The sequence below is a fragment of the Gorilla gorilla genome, chromosome 17, assembly GCF_029281585.2.
Source record: "Gorilla gorilla gorilla isolate KB3781 chromosome 17, NHGRI_mGorGor1-v2.1_pri, whole genome shotgun sequence".
In the NCBI taxonomy this organism is placed as follows: domain Eukaryota; kingdom Metazoa; phylum Chordata; class Mammalia; order Primates; family Hominidae; genus Gorilla; species Gorilla gorilla.
This window is the reverse complement of record NC_073241.2, coordinates 39,625,989-39,637,778: the sequence shown is the minus strand read 5'-3', so window position 1 is coordinate 39,637,778 and position 11,790 is coordinate 39,625,989. Positions and strand designations below refer to the sequence as shown.

At 40.3% G+C, this 11,790-nt stretch overlaps 1 long non-coding RNA gene across 1 annotated transcript; it reads right to left on the bottom strand.

Moving 5' to 3' along the window:
* Positions 1 to 3,264: 3,264 nt before the first annotated feature.
* LOC129528191 (uncharacterized) lies at positions 3,265 to 11,739 on the bottom strand. Its single transcript, XR_008673414.1, has 2 exons — positions 11,620 to 11,739; positions 3,265 to 4,687 (listed from the first exon to the last, which is right to left on the bottom strand). It is a non-coding gene; the product is annotated as an uncharacterized lncRNA (long non-coding RNA).
* Positions 11,740 to 11,790: the final 51 nt, after the last annotated feature.

The following is an 11,790-nucleotide window of genomic DNA, read 5'->3' as shown; positions in this document are numbered from 1 at the left end:
ACACATGGATAAAATTAAATGTATGAGTTTAAATCTCAGAAAAAATAAAAAACCAGATGAGGCCTAAAGGGGGAAAATAATTTAATGCAAAAATGCAAACACACTCTATGAATTCTTTAAGTATCTGTAGAGATTATTTGGAAGAGTGGTCCACATTATTTACACTTGGGTTGGTGACTCAGGGATGGACGGAAACATGATCTGAAATAGTTATAAAGGAAAAAAATAGATAAAAGAGAGGCTGATGAGAGTGTGGTGTGAGTAAACTCTGTGCCTAACACAAAGGTTTTAATATACTTAATATATAATAAGTCTCTAAAAACAGGGAAGAAAAGACTACCAACAAGCCCATGTAAGCATGTCAGAGACAAACAGTTCAAAGAGAAACAAAAAGAACAAATGGCTTTTAATCTCATTCAAAATGTGAAAAAGTTCACATTAAAACTACACTGAGAAACCACTTCAAGACAAAATTTCAGAAGTTTCACATGTAACTACGTTAGTGTGGTTGTGCCCACACTGTTGTGAAGAAAGCTGACTCAGCACCTGTGGAGAGGAGTTTGGCAGCATCTAGCAAAGCTGCATAAGCACTAACGCTTTGACCCATTGTCCAACATCTCAAAATCTATCCCAAAGTAGACTTGCAAAATATGAAGACTCATGCGCAGGAGCATTGGCTGCAATATGAGAAAATGTAGAGCATAGTTCTAAACTCAAGTCTCTGTAAGAATCACAATGAAATTAGATAACACTTACTAATAAATAATAAAAATTGCGCAAATTGAAAATTGGGAGATGCAGCAAAGAGCATTATGTGAGAGCAATCTGTGAGATGAGTTATTGAAATTAGGAACTTGACACTTTTGGAGGCCAAGGTGGGAGGATCACTTGAGGTCAGGAGTTTGAGACCAGCCTGGCCGACATAGTGAAACCCCATCTCTATGTCTTTACTAAAAGTACAAAAATTAGCCAGATGTGGCAGTGCATGCCTGTAGTCCCAGCTACTGGGGATGATGAGGCAGGAGAATCTCTTGAACCCGGGAGGCAGAGTTCCCAGGAAACACCGACAGAGAGGAAATAGCACACATGCCCTGCTGGTACAGCTGGAAAGCAGGTGGCTGCGGCTCCTTTCAGGGAGGGACCTCCCTCCACTGACAGCACCCTTGTTTACAGTTCCCAGATGCCCTGGCCCCTCTCTGACACCATGAACAGCTTTAGAAAACTGCAGGCCTCACACTGAGATGCCCAGGTGTGTCAGGGAGGCAGGAAGGCTTTGGGGTCTGAGGGCAGTGGGGGACAGTGGGGACACTCCTGAGATGGCCCCTCCCAGCTGGGAAACCCCTCAGGGCCTCCAGGGGAGTTCAGCCATCAGGGTGCCCACTGGATAGGTTTGGCTTGCAACGCTGACAGCGAGGACCCCCCTCCACCCACTGGGTCAGCTGTGAGAACCCAGGAGAGGGAGGCCCAGGGACAGACAGGTAACAGCTCTTATTTGCATGCAGTGGCTGTGCCCCCATGAAGGTTTTAGGAGCTGTAAGGCGGCTTTGAAGGAGCCCAGGCTCCAAAGCAGTGTCAGGAAGTGGGAGTTGTGTCTGCACCACTCCCTGGGCTCCTGTCCTCATCCTGCTCACCCCCTGCATAGGGGAGGGGGAACCTCACCCCACTCTGCTTCACACACCTCTCTCCTCAGGGGGCTGTGATTCTGACCTACAGTCCTTTGTCTATGTTTAGGGTAGCTGTGGCCCAGGCAGGGCCTGCTCAGCCATAAACACACACACACACACACACACACACACACACACACGCAGACACTGAATAGGCAACCACTGAAATAGAACTAGTTGATTAAAGCACCTATGGGATTTTTCACAAACCAAATTAGTATTTTTATTAAAAAAAACTTTTAGTGCTATTGAGCCTAGATAGGAAGAGGCCTAATTATGTAATTGGTAAGAGTGTGATCTGATTAACTCTGTGAAAATTAATGTCAGTATTTTTTAAAGTAAAATTAAATTTATCGTAGCTCAATTATACCATTTTGAGAATCGTATACTACATAAAAACAAAAAAACAAAAACATTGGGGGGATCTATGTATATTGATGATTACTGGAAAGTCATTAGTGGTGGGAATTTTAAAAAATAAGCGTAATATCCATCTAAGAGAGAATAAAGAAATCAGAACGTATCTGTAATATGAATTACTACACAACTGAAAAGAATACATTTAATCTACATTAATTGGAACTAGTAATGTCTACCACGTGTTATAAAGGGAACAAGTAAATCACTATATAATGTAGGATTTGAGCATGTTCTTTAAAACAAAACAAATCAATAAAGCCCTAAAAGGACCAACTATTGAAAGCCTGTCACAAAATCCAGAAATGGTAAGGAAAATATTGAAAATTTGACTGTGTAAAAAGAAAACCTTCTTCAAAACAAAAACAATATAAACAAAGTAAAAGTTATGACACAGACCTTAAAAAAAACTCAGTAATTATATGGAAATAATAAACGTGCAGAACATATAAATAATATCACTAAATGAATTAGAAAACTAGGAAAACGTATCATGAAAATCACAGGGAGAAATACAAATGGCAACACACATACACAAATATGCACAATCTCCCTAATAAGTGGAGAAATCCAAATTAAAAGTAAAAATATTTTAAAATCATAAAATTGGCAAACATTGATAATTTCCTGTGTAATTAAGGGTGTGGGGAAATAGGAATTCTCATACACTGATGGTAGAAATATAAACCATTGATTTCTTTTTGGAACACAGATTTTTAATTTTATGAAAATATTAAACATTAACATTTGCTGCAGTATTTTATTTTTAGAAATCAATCATAAAAGGAAAAAACCACTTAACTAATGCAACAAAAAGGTGGATATACAGGGATGTCCAGTACAGCATTGGTAACAATAACAAATAATTGAAATTGACATAAAAATTCCTCAGTGAAAAAGTGACCAAATTATGGTAAAATACCCTATGGAATAATGATGTAATTATAAATAATAATGAGAGAGACCTAAAGGTACTGATAAGCAATAATCACCAAATTAAATCTTACATGGAAAAGCCAGTCAGTGAACAATATGCAAAGCAAGATCGTGTCACGGAAACATATGTGCATGTTTAACTGTGTGTAGGTGAATGCAGACGAGGGGGTGGGCTGGGAGGTGGCGGGGATACATTTATTCTGTAGACCTAAGCACTATGTGAATTTTTATAACAATAACACATGTGTTTCTTATGTAATTAAAAACAATTTACTTTCTTTTTTTTTTTTTTTTCTTGAGATGGAGTTTTGCTCTTGTTGCCCAGGCTGGAGTGCAATGGTGCGATCCCGGCTCACTGCAACGTCCGCCTCCTCGGTTCGAGTGATTCTCCTGCCTCAGCCTCCCGAGTAGCTGGGATTACAGGCATGAGCCACCACACCCGGCTAATTTTTTGTATTTTTAGTACAGACAGGGTTTCTCCATGTTGGTCAGGCTGGTCTCAAACTCCCAACCTCAGGTGATCCACCCGCCTTGGCCTCCCAAAGTGCTGGGATTACAGGTGTGAGCCACCACACCTGACCAATTTAATTTATTGAATTATAAAAAGGTGTGTTTAACCCTATATAAATGTATGACTATATGGAGATAATTATTATTCACCTGAATAAAAAACAGCAATATAAAGACACAAATAGGTAACAGTACAATATTACATACTATAATATCCAATCCAATATTAAAATTATATACATACACATAGAGGCAGGTAGGGCTGCCAACAAATGGTCTTCATGTCTAAAATTGTGGTAATTGTTGCAGAGACCTCTGTGACTATATTGGAAACCTTGGAACTGTACACTGTGTGGGGGTGAAATTTATGGCATTTTAATTATATCTCGAAAGTTCTGTTAAAAAATGAGTGGCTTAATATTCTGTGAAGTAAGGAATGGTTTTATTTAAAACATAAATTAATAATTTCCAGTGGATTCCCTTAAAACGATTACAGCAGGGATTTCCAGATCGAACCCACCCCCACCTCTAGAGTTTTTGGCTGTTTTCTCAAGTCTTGAATTCAATGAGGTGAAGGAGGAAGAAAGTGTTTAGGAAGTCAGTGGGTTCCAGAAGAGCTGGTGCTGGGTGGGGCAGAGTGGGGAGAGATGCTCCTTTCAAATGGAAGGCTCTGGAACCCGCCAAAAGGGAGTGCAAGCTGGGGCAATCTTCCTGGACAGCCACCAGAGAAAGGCGTCAGACCCCATGCTCCCACTGACACCCACAGACAGGGACATCTCACTGGCTTTTAAAATCATCAACTCTTTTTATATCGACACAAAGAAATAATGAAAAGGGGAATTCTGGTTTACAGTCATTTCATTAAATTATCCAAAACAACTTTTGAAACAAAAGTTATAAAAGTGAAACTCAAAATTATTCTCTGCTTAATAAATACTCTCAGTGGCTCAGATATAGTTCAGGCAAACTAGCCATGGATGCAGCCAAAGCCAGGGGGTGGAGGGAGTCCCGGCGTGCTCCAGGAGGCCTCTCCTGTGGGTCCGGCAGCTGTTCCCTCGGCGCTGCAGCCCTGTCTTTGTTCAGCTGGGGGCCTCTATTTTGCAAGCCTCAGAATAAGTCATAAGCCCCGTGAAGACATCCAAGATATTCCTTAGGGTTATCTGAAATAAAGAAAGATCAATTCTTCTAAAACATGAGACAGAGAATTCCGATTTCAGCTGACGCTGACTGTTCCCTGTCAAAGCAGCACACGTTACTGAAGAAAGTGAACACCCCCTTGAAAGTGGTGAAGAAACCCTGAGAATATCATTAAATTATAATTAAATTTTATTATATGAAAATAGAAAAATTTTGTATCACCTAAAGTTCAATAAAGTGCAAAAGATACATGGTATACAGGAAAAACAAAACAAAACAAAACGAAACAGGCCTGGCATAACACAAAGGTGTTAATACCCTTAATATATAACAAGTCTCTAAAAATAGGGAAGAAAAGACTACCAACAAGCCCATGTAAGCATGTCAGAGACATGAAGAAACAGTTCAAAGAAAAACAAAAGAACAAATGGCTTTTAATCTCATTCAAAATGTGAAAAAGTTCACATTAAAACTACACTGAGAAACCACTTCAAGACAAAATTTCAGAAGTTTCACATGTAACTACGTTAGTGTGGTTGTGCCCACACTGTTGTGAAGAAAGCTGACTCAGCACCTGTGGAGAGGAGTTTGGCAGCATCTAGCAAAGCTGCATAAGCACTAACGCTTTGACCCATTGTCCAACATCTCAAAATCTATCCCAAAGTAGACTTGCAAAATATGAAGACTCATGCGCAGGAGCATTGGCTGCAATATGAGAAAATGTAGAGCATAGTTCTAAACTCAAGTCTCTGTAAGAATCACAATGAAATTAGATAACACTTACTAATAAATAATAAAAATTGCACAAATTGAAAATTGGGAGATGCAGCAAAGAGCATTATGTGAGAGCAATCTGTGAGATGAGTTATTGAAATTAGGAACTTGACACTTTTGGAGGCCAAGGTGGGAGGATCACTTGAGGTCAGGAGTTTGAGACCAGCCTGGCCCACATAGTGAAACCCCGTCTCTATGTCTTTACTAAAAGTACAAAAATTAGCCAGATGTGGTGGTGCATGCCTGTAGTCCCAGCTACTGGGGAGGCTGAGGCAGGAGAATCGCTTGAACCCGGGAGGCAAAGGGTGCAGTGACTCGAGATCCTGCCACTGCACTCCAGCCTGGACAACAAAGCCTGACTCTGTCTCAAAAATAAATAGGAAAGAAAGGTAAAAATTAAGTATACAACTTAAGTTAGAAAAAAATAACATCAGAAGAAATTCAAATAATGTAATGGAAGGATAACAGATGAGAAGAGAAATTAATGAAAGAGAAAATAAGGACAATAGCGGGAAGGGGTAACAGAGCCAACAGTTGTTTTTGAGGAAAGTGTATTATCAAGAAAAAAAGAGAAATCACAAAAATTCATATCAGAACTTAATAAAAAGACATAATTATAGAGGTAGCAGAGATTACAAAACAATCAGTGGATATTATGAGGAAATTTATGCTGAGACATTTAAAATGTTTACAAGATAGATAAAATCCTAGAAGGCATAAATTTCTAAAATGAATTCATGAAGAAAAATCCTAAATACTTCAATAGCCATTATATAAATTTAATTAGTAGTTAAGAAGTATCTTTCCTCGTCTCCGTCTTTCTCTCCCTTTCTTTATCCCACCCTCCACCTCCCACCTCCTCTCTCTCTCTCACACACACACACACACACACACACACACACACACACACACACACCCCTAATAGTATTATTGGCTTAATACCAAAATTACCATGCAGTTGCATTCAAATCTGATTGAAATATTTCCATGAAATTGATGAAAGGGGCTAGTTACAATTAATTTGATGAAAACACTGTAATTTTAATACCAAACCAAAAAATTAAGTATAAAAAGAAAAACTGTGCACCGATCTTATTCAGGAGCACTGACATCAACTCTCCAAAGGAGTGGGAGGCAATGACCATGCCTCAAATGTGAAGAATCAATACAAACAATACAGTTAGTGTACAGCTCAAAACAGCATATCCTGAAACGCTCAACCTTATACCTAATATTTAAAAATATTTGGAACACAGAGAGCCATGGGAGTGGCTTTTGGGGAAATGTTCACGAAGGAAGAAAGATTACAGCTAAGTTTAAAAATACTGTTACAGTTTTGTTTGCTTGTTTTGTCTTGAAGAGGAGGTAAAAGTTGTAGTAAAAACAGGGAGTTCGGGCCGGGCGCGGTGGCTCACGCCTGTAATCCCAGCACTTTGCGAGGCCAAGGTGGGCAGATCACGAGGTCAGAAGATTGAGACCATCCTGGCCAAGGCGGTGAAACCCCGTCTCTACTAAAAATACAAAACAAAATTAGCCGAGCGTGGTGGCAGGCGCCTGTAGTCCCAGCTACTCCGGAGGCTGAGGCAGGAGAATGGCGTGAACCCAGGAGGTGGAGCTTGCAGTGAGCCGAGATCGCACCACTGCACTCCAGCCTGGGTGACAGAGCGAGACTCTGTCTCAACAACAACAATAACAACAACAACAACAACAACAACAACAACAACAACAAACCAGAGAGTTTGGTGTAAAGTGGGAAAAGCAAAGAAACCTGCATGGATGGGCTGAAGGGTGTGCTGGGAGAAGAGTGAGAAATACGTCTGGGGAAGAAATTGGAGATGGAGGTTTAATCCCAAGTGATCCAAAGGGATGTATTGAAGAATTAATGTGTGACTAGGAACAGGGAGGTTATGGAATTGATCGTCAACCCAACAGTGGGCACTCAGTTCCACTAATGAATGAGGACTGTGAGGACAGACAGACTGAGGGGCAGGCAGATGAAGGCTTGGGTTGTACATAAAACAGGTCCACTCGATTGTTGACAAGAACCTGTTTTCAAGTTCCGTTTTGCCATGCATGGAACAGCTTTTCATTAGCTGAATTTAGTGGCATATAAAATCATTAAACTAAGGCAGACACCCAGAGTTCCCACATGAAAACCAAGTGTAAACCGGCTGTGACCCACTTCAACACCATCATTGGAGATCAGAAGCTGAGCCCTTTTCTGATGTTTAAAACCTGCATAATATTCAGTGTATTATTATTTGTGTGTATATTTCCTTTGTGATGGAAATTTGGTTTGTCCCAATTTTCTATTTTATTAAAACACTGCTCCATAGAAAGTCCCCTTGCATATATTTCTCCTAATGGTAGAAATATTTTACATAAAAGACTCTAGAAATGGGATGAGATCCATGGGTTAGGAGAATTTTAAAACAGATAGGTCCTCCCAAATTGCCCTCTTACAAATCATACAAATTCATATGCTTCTAGCAGTTACAGAGGGTGGGTGTTACCCCCCATCCTCACCAACACTGAATGTTACACATGAGAGCTGAGTATCCCTTATCTGAAATGATTGGGACCAGAAGTGATTCCAATTTGGGTTTTTGCAGATTTCAGAATATTTGCATTATATACACTTACTGATTGAGAATTCCAAATCCAAAAATTTGAAATCTGAAATGCTCCAGCAAGCACTTCCTTTGGGCATCATTTAGAAGCTGAAAATGTTTTGGGTTTTGGAGCATTTTGGATTTCAGATTTTTGGATTTGGGATGCTAACCTGTATTAAACATCTGTGACAACCTGAAAGACAAAAGCACACCTCAGTGTTTTATTTTGCTTCTTTCTGCTCACAGTTTCCATAAACTTTTTTTTTTTATCTCTGTGCTGGTGCATGCTGTGTGTGAAATGCTACTCACCCACAAATAGGTCCAGCCCAGATGACAGCTCCGCTGTGAAGTCTTTCCCATTCTCATGAGGAACACTATTTACTTCCTGATATCCAAAAGGAATGGTGCAAATATTCCTGTCAATTGCATTGTGAGGTTTTCCTTTAAAAAAATTTTATGTGGAGCCCATTTTCTAATCCTTTATTCCTTATTTCACTGGTTCCTTGTACAGATTAGTTGCAAATATTATTTGATTGGATGACTGAATGATACCACAAGTTCCTTCTAGCTCTGGGAATCTGTGTTGCCATGATTCCACTGGCCTGGGACCTGTACATGAGCAGCAGTTTTAAAAAGCAAAGCTCCTATCTTTAAATAAAACCATGAATTCCTTACTCATTACTCACACCTGTATCAGGAACAGGTTTGGATACAGGGGAAATTCCAAGGATGACAGGTATGGATCCGAAAAGACAGTGATGTCCAAGTACAGGCGGTGCACTCCACTGGTCATCTCGGACAGTCACTGGAAGCCAGGCAAAGTCTGTGGTCTCATGGCCACAAGCCCAGTGATTTGACCTCAGAGGGTATCCTGCTTTAGAAGCAAGAACAAATTAGAGATTTGAGGAAATAGGAGAGGTCATAATTGTCACCATGCCTGCTTTCTCAACCTAAGGACTGACAAGCGTCTAGCCTTGAGCCAAAAAGGCTGCAAATACATGTGTATTTAGTAGTGGGCTGTTGCACTCCAGGAACACGGCTTTGTACTTTGATTCTCCAGCCTCCAGGAGACTCATAAATCCTGCACTCCATGATCCAAAATGGTGGGTTTCCTTGAAAAATGTAATTAATATAATTAATTATACATATATTCAAAAATATTCACTTTGTAGAATAAACAGAACTGACTTTTGGTATACAATTTAGAAAGTTGATATTAGGTGGTTTTGACAGTTCCATTAAAATTTTTGATAATTAAGAGCTTTTATTTACTTTCAAAATTTGGTGGTAATCCCCAGTCTTCCTGTGCAAGGAATTACATTTAAGAAAAACAGTATTGCATAAGGCAAGCAGATGATTTTGAGAGATGAAGATAAAGACAAAGAGATATTAATGTCTCTGAACCTGACCAACACCTGAAAATAATAATAATAATGATAAGGGTACATCTAGTGCTCCAGGGCTTCATTAAAAAAAAAAAACTTTAATCGTCTCAGGAACCTCAAAAATAAGGTAGAATTATAATACTTTTACATAGATTTAAGGGATTTGCTCAAGATCACAATTCTATTCAGTATCAGAGTAAGGACTGGATCCAAGCATCCTGACTCCCAAATCTGTGCTGCTGAGCACTGTGCTAGGTATAAATGTCACAGATCATAAGAAATAGAAACACCTGACTACAGGAACGCCCTCTGTATTTACACACTTTGGTGAGCATTAGGAAATGGGGCTACTGCAATGAAATTGAGATGAGCTTGGGAGGTCAAAAGGAAGCATTCTGCTACTCCAGTGAAATGAACATTGTGGTTTGCTCATTCTAACATGGGAAAAAAATTTCTAATGTATCTACCCTTTAATTAACTCTTCCAAAAGAAGAAGCTGCAAGACAGATGCAACTAAAGGCTCAAATGGAATTATTTCTACCTAACGGAAGAGTTGCCCATTTTGTGAAACTGTGCCAGAAGGACCCAAACAATGCTGATGACAATTATCAGGATGATAAACAACCTGGAAAGACAACGAGTGATGTAAATCATAGACAAGTCATGATAGGCACCTCCATCGTGCTTCAGTGCTTGCATTCATTCTTGTGCTATTTTATTACTTTTACCAAACAAAACATAGCTCCTTGAAATCACATGAACCTATGCCTAATGAGAATCAGTTAGTAAAATGCCCGTGACTAGTAATCTTCACCTATGCAATTAAACATTCATTCATATAATAGTTCAAATGTAAGCGATGAATGTATTGAATGAAAAGTACATTAATACATTAATTAGAAAAAACATTCTATTAAAAAGAAATTATTTGTATGATAAAAGAGATCACCATTTTTGTACTTTTTCACAAACTTACAGAAAACTAAGTCAGCTTACACAGGTGAATCTTAAAAACCTCTAGCCCAGAATGTAAAGTACATAGGCCAAAAATGCTAACCTAACGCATTTCAGTACTACAGGATTCATGTAGGTAGAACTAACCGAATAAAATACTGGTAGTCAGTATAATCCTATCTGTGGTTCCTGGGGTCCAGGGAGAATGAGTTTGTCACCTTCCCACCTCCCATGAGCCAGTGTTTTTTCCGTGAATAATAAAAACAGCAGGATTTACTTGCCTGTCCAGAAAAGGTCATCACTTCTGTGTGTTCTCCTGAAACAGGTGGTGGCTGGGTGAAAAGGCGGACAGCATTAGGGCTGGAGATGGGGGCTCCAGAATCTTGGATGAGCTTCTGAAACCTCTGCAACTTCCAGCCACTAAATGGAATGAGCCACGGAAAGCTTTAGCCCAATGCCCAGAACAAGATCAGGGTTTAGTGCATGGCACTGCTCTCCTTGCAGTTCTGTCATCAGCCACCACACATCCATCAGGAACACACATCCTGAGTTACTCTATTTATAATAAGCACAAACTAAAAGAGAGCGAACTCTGGCACACAAGGTTGTAGTGGCTAGCTTTGGAAAGGAGGAGATACAAGGACAGTTTTGGGGTGCAGGTAACTTCTAGTTTTTGACCTGACTTGTAGTTACATGGGTGCTCATTTGGTGATAAATTACAGAGCTGTATATTTAGGTTTCATGTGTTTTCGGTATGTCCTGTGCCTCCCACCCACTGGGCTCTGCTGTTCCCATGGCATGTGGAGTAGCCCCCAGAGGCTGGCCTCCAGTTGCCCTCCTGGCCTGGCTTCCTCTCACTCTGCCACAGGCTCCTCACCGACCAGCCTCACTCCTGGGTGTCCTCAGACACACCATGTACTCAACTGTAGAAGGCATGCAGCCTCACTGCTCCTTCCCCAGGGTGCCACGGGCTCACTTCCTCCAAAGGACCCCCATACACCTGGAGGAAGGGCCCTCCCTTCCCTCACCCTCCTCTATATTTTTGTAGTACCTTTCCTTCTGCTCAGTGCAGCATATGCAGATGAATCATCCATCTTCCCCACAAAGACAGGACTAGCAAGAGCAGCAGAGAGTAGATGCTCCATGATAGAAAAAATAGTCATTGGTTTACCATTCAAATTTATCAAATTTATCAACAATGAAAGAAAATGTATGCCAAAGGTCACATACCTCCTATGAGACCACTGCATCTTTGGCCTTCTGAATTTCAGTCCAGCATCTTCCACAGCAGCACGCCATCCTTCTTAGCACCATCCCTCTCTTATTGCCTTTGTGCAGAGCCAGGAACAGGGGCAGGTGAGGCCTTGGGACTGTCCCTCCCCAATTACCTGTGAAACAATC